The following is a 6000-nucleotide window of genomic DNA, read 5'->3' on the forward strand; positions in this document are numbered from 1 at the left end:
GGTTAATTGCTAAAATAAAATGTATTTTCTTGATATCCTTGCCACTATCAGGTTATGAAACATCGCCCTGCACGACATGTACAGGATGGTCCATATATAACGCTCGTCTTGCACTCCGTCGGGTGTTATCTCGTGTGCTCCTGGGACGGCACAACGTTATCAGCCTTCCTGTTTTCCTATCCTTGTCTTTGACCTATAGAATAGTTACGCTAGTTATTGCCTATATTATAATTAACAGCCTAGAAAGCACCAATAGGTCTATTTTCGTTTGCCTTCTTTTTTTTACTCCTTTGTACCCTGCACCATTAATTTATTTTCTGTTCTCACTGTCACACCGAAACCCTCACCAGCAGACTGAGCCGTCCCCACAAAAGATAGCTGAGTGCTATTAATGGAGGACCCATTATATAGCCTGGACTGACCCCTTTACTGCAAGAAGTTTCCCATAAGTTAAATATAACGTCTGGAGGAGGCAGGCAGAAAATAACAAGACATCATATCAGTAAAGGAGTTATTTATTTATTGGTATATTTACTTATTGTATGTAGTTTTATTTATTTATATGTTTGTTTATTTAGTTTGTTTTACTTGTTTAATTTATATTTATTTGTTTATTTATTTATTCATTTATTTAGTTATTTTTTGTTTATTATTTTTTCCTCCTATCGGGTGCTCCTCTCGACCCCATCCCGAGTGTGTGTATCAAGCGTCCAGAGGTATTCATAAAGATTCTTAACTGGTCCACTCCCAAGACCTGTATTCGTGTCGGCTGAAGTGGCTCCCTAGCACCTCTTCTTTAGCAATTTATTATTGGATACGGCTGGTTTATGTAATTTTGTACGTTATGCAGGAGATTGTGATAATAGAATTATTCATGTAAGAAGAGGAGAGCAGGTTGTAATGACCAAATAAATCGCTTAGAAAGATGTGTTAGGGAGCTTCCATAACGGGCAAGAAGGTGGGTGCAAGGCAGATTTTCTTTCCGACAGACCACCACCAGACGATTTTATTAAGTTAGGAGTGACATCCAAGAGTGAAGGGGTTAGTGAAGGCTGTGTGTAACCCCTCCAGTTGGAAAAGCCTCTCCCAAGCTGAATAAAATCGTCTGGCAGCAGCAGGGATGAACATAACCCCCCTCCCCTAGTTTGTAGTGGTTAATTTCTTCAGTTGGATAAAGTATTCTTTTTTATATTTGCTCTCTCCACATAGTTTCCCTCTGTTTTAGAGAGATTTCGATCTTTTGACCTTAGAATCAGCCTTGACTAATAGTAGCCGTAGTAGTGGTAGTGGTGCGGTAGTGGTACGGTAGTGGTAGTAAAAGCAGGAGGAGGAAGAGGAGGAGGAGAACAGCAGCAGCAGCAGCATTAATGTAGTAGTAATCGTAGTTGTAGTAGTAGTAGGCGTACTATTATTGTTAATATTATTATTATTATTATTATTATTATTATTATTTATTATTATTATTATTGTTATATTATTTATAACAATAATAATAATAATAATAATAATAATTATTATTATTATTATTATTATTATTGTTGTTAATATTATTTATAATAATAATAATAATAATAATAATAATTATATATTATTATTATTATGATTATTACTAATAGCAGTAGTAGTAATAATAGTAGTAGCAGTAGGCGTATTATTATATTATTATTATTATTATTATTATTATTAATGTAGTAGTGGTAGTAGTGGTGGTGGTGGTAGCTCCAACCTCAGGCTCCACTGAACGTAAACCCGGTGGACTACAGGACGAAGGTGGTCTTGTCCTGCAGCCATCCATCCTCCTTTCGGGGTATAGGGAGGGAGATGAGGGACGTGTGTATAACCGGACAGTATAGCCACACAGTCATATCGGTGCCAGCGCAGTGAAGGGGTTACGATTAAGAAAGTTTGTGAATACGGCAGCCGATTCCCCGCAGCAGTGGTTGTGTGTGTGTGTGTGTGTGTGTGTGTGTGTGTGTGTGTGTGTGTGTGTTTAGAGTGTTGGTGTGGTGTGTAGTAGTGGTGTGGTGTGTGCTGTGTGGTGTGGTTTGGTGTGTTGTGTGATGTGTGGTGTGGTGCGGGTGGGTAGGTATAGTATAGTGTGGTGTGATGTAATATAATGTGTGGTGTGGTGTGGCGAGGTGTGTGATGTGATGTGATGATTGGTGTGGTACAGTGCGTGCGGTGTGGTGTGGTATGGAATGGTGTGGTCGGGTTTGTGCAGTTTGGTGTCGTATGGTATGGTGTGTTGTATTATGATATGGTGTTTGTGAGGTGTGTGCTGTGGTGTGGTATGGTATGGTGTGATATGAGGTGTGTGCTGTGTGATGTGGTGTGGTGTGGTGTGTGTTGTGTGTGTGCTGTGTGGTGTGGTATGATATGGTGTGATATGAGGTGTGTGCTGTGTGGTGTGGTATGATATGGTGTGATATGAGGTGTGTGCTGTGTGGTGTGGTATGATATGGTGTGATATGAGATGTGTGCTGTGTGGTGTGGTATGATATGGTGTGATATGAGGTGTGTGCTGTGTGGTGTGGTATGATATGGTGTGATATGAGGTGTGTGGTGTGGTATGATATGGTGTGATATGAGGTGTGTGGTGTGGTATGATATGGTGTGATATGAGGTGTGTGCTGTGTGGTGTGGTATGATATGGTGTGATATGAGGTGTGTGCTGTGTGGTGTGGTATGATATGGTGTGATATGAGGTGTGTGCTGTGTGGTGTGGTATGATATGGTGTGATATGAGGTGTGTGCTGTGTGGTGTGGTATGATATGGTGTGATATGAGGTGTGTGCTGTGTGGTGTGGTATGGTATGGTGTGATATGAGGTGTGTGCTGTGTGGTGTGGTATGATATGGTGTGATATGAGGTGTGTGCTGTGTGGTGTGGTATGATATGGTGTGATATGAGGTGTGTGCTGTGTGGTGTGGTGTGGTGTGATGTGGCGTGGTGTGTGTAGTGTGTCGTGCTATTATATGGTGTGATGTGAGGTGTGGCAGTGTGGTGCGGTATGGTATGGCTTGGTGTGTGTGGTGTGGTGCGATATGGTATGGTGTGGTGTGTGCGGTGTGGTGCGATATGGTATGGTATGATGTGGTGTTGTGTGTGCAGTGTGGTGCGGTGTGGTATGGTATGGTGTGATGTGGTTTGGTGTGGTATGGTGTGGTGTGGTAAAGTGTGTGCGATGTGGTGTGGTATGATATGGTGTGATGTGATGTGGTGTGTCTGGTGTGGTGTGGTGTGCAGCGGTATAATGCGATGTGTGGTGTGTTGTGGTATGGTGTGATGTGGGATGTGTGCAGTGTGGTGCGGTATGGTATGGTGTGATGTGGTGTGATGTGTTGGGTATTGTACAGTGTGGTGTAGTATGGTGGGATGATGTGGTGTGGTGTGGTGTTGAGTACTGTACAGTGTGGTGTGGTGGGGTGTGATGTGGTGTGGTGAAGTTTATTGCGTAGTATGGTATACTTTGTGGTGCGGTGTGTGGTGTGGTGTAATGTGGTGTGGTGTTTAATTCAGTAGCATACCACTTAATAATTACGTTAGACTCTCGCCCCTTGTTTTTGCTTGCTCATCCCTCTCATTTCAAAGGGTACTCAAGGATGGGGGGTAGGAAGGTAGGCGGGGAGGTGGAGGAGATAGAGGGTGGGAGGGAGAGAGAAGGTGGAAAAGAAGAGGAGGGAGAGGGGGAGGGTAGAGAATGAGGAGGAGGGAGAGTGAGCAAGGAGGTAGGAAAGACTATTTTTTTTATGCTCTCACTGATTTTTTTATTTATATTATTTCAATTCAGAAGAGACGTCTGGTAATGAAGAGGTTTATTGTGTCTACATCTAACCCAGAAATTCAAAAGGTTTGTCCGAAAACTAAATAAAATCGTGTGGAAGCTGCCAGATTGTGATGGAAAGTAGGAGGAAGGAAATAGTCAGACATGGATGTCGAGGGAGGATAGGCAGGGAAAAGAAGGGAGGCGGAGGAAAGATAGACAGGAAGGTGGAGGAAAGGTGGGCAGGGAGGTGGAAGGAGTTAAAAAGGAAGAAAGGGAGAGGGAGAGTAAATAACATAGGCAAGAATCGACTGGAAACGCAGAGACAAGTAGGAGGAGGAGTGGATGAGAGGAGGGGTGGGCAGGAAGGTTGAGAGAGAGAGAGAGAGAGAGAGGTTTAGGCAGGCTGAAAAAGGTCTGAAGGCTGGAGCTCCTCAATAAATTAAGCTAGCGTATTTTCCATCTTAATTTGACTCATTAGGCAGGGAAGGCGGTGGGATGATGGGAGGCAAGGAGGCTAATATGTTTTTTATTTTTATTTTTTTTTCAGTCTTCGTAATAATATTTTGATACCTCCAACTGATATAGCTTCACCTGGAAGGAACTGAATTACCCCTTTACTGCACAAAAGCTATATTCTTGCTACCCTAGGATGATTTTATTTTCTTTAGAACACAGACCCGTTTTGGAATTATAAGGGAAGGGTCTTCAGCGTACTACCCTTCGCCTACCTACTTCTTGTCACGAACCTCAGGAATATCCCATGCGTTAAACTGCGAAATCGTTGAACACCGTTGTCGATGGTGAACCGAGCGCGCTATGGGATTAACCCCTACAGTTCGATGACTTCCCCCCTCCCCCCCATCTCTCTCTCTCTCTCTCTCTCTCTCTCTCTCTCTCTCTCTCTCTCATTTTTTCTAACTCCAAGGCATATTATTCTGCTTAGGGGGGATTTGTCGAACTGTAAGGGTTAGATACAGCCTTCATTAACCCCTCCACTAATTACGGGCCTCCCCTTACGTTGAATAAAACCGTCTGGTGGCAGCAAGTAAAAAATAAAGCCAGTACAGAAATGCTAGGTAGATGCGGGAACTTCAGGGCTCTTATGTGGGACTTCTGTATAGTCGCTGAAGTTATGGGAATGAAGCGCCTCGTTCCCGAAACGATGTTTGTGAGTGACAGACAGACAGACAGGGCCTGTGCTAGAGATGCTCCGATATCAAAAGTACGTCCTCGGATTGAAGGGGTTAGCCTTAACCCACACGCGTATTTTATTGTATTTTATTCCAGCTAAATCCAGACGACTTAGTTCAGGTGGAGGTGGGTCATAGGAGCCTGAGAGTGTTAGTACTGGTATAACTAACCTCTTTATTGTCGGGAAAACTCCAGTATTCTATTTCAGTCAAAGCCGGGCGATTTTATTACGCTTAGAATGAGTCATAGGAGTCTGAGTGCTAATATCATGTCCGAAGGAGGAACGAAACTTTTGCAAGGGACTGGATAGGAAATTTACTGAAATACCTGTGTTCATCAAAAGCCAATTAGCTTAATGAAATCCATATTGCCCCTGGAGCTAATATCTATACTGGTAGCGGCAAATTAGGCCCTACCTCGTGCCTTTTAAATGTCGTATATTTTCGTAATTATAAACCAATTTAGGGCACAGTTAGTTCGGTCTTTTATGATATTGGCGCAGGGTGATACAGGTGATACACTTAACACCGTGGCGTTAATGAGAACACACATCACCCTCCTAACACAAATGACCCACCCGTAAGAACGCGTTCAACATTTATGAAAACCTTTTTAAGGTTGTTGTTGCAGAAAGTTGTTGATGCAGAGTCAGCATTGCACACGCATACACCACCACCACCACTACCATCACCAACAACCTCAAAAACAGTAACATAAAAACATCAGCATTAAAAACAGCATCATCATCAAAAACAGCAACATCAAAAACAGCAACATCAAAAACAGCATAAAAAAACGACAACAGCTAAAACGAAATTTACCGTATTGACCATTTTTTCACCAAAGGCTGAGGTGAGATTGTTATTGAAGTGTAACACCGGTCAGTCTGGCCGAGCATACCCCTCTACCACAGGCAAGCAATCGCCCTTGCAGACCCATCCCGTTCAGTGAACCAATATTTCTTTGCAATAGACAGCGCCTCTCTACAATGAAGCGCGGGGAAGAGTGTGAAGGTTTGGTTCCCGGATGGACGCCACATTTGC

This window comes from Coenobita brevimanus, chromosome 1 (genome assembly GCF_032717465.1).
Source record: "Coenobita brevimanus isolate Jiangsu-jjx chromosome 1, ASM3271746v2, whole genome shotgun sequence".
In the NCBI taxonomy this organism is placed as follows: domain Eukaryota; kingdom Metazoa; phylum Arthropoda; class Malacostraca; order Decapoda; family Coenobitidae; genus Coenobita; species Coenobita brevimanus.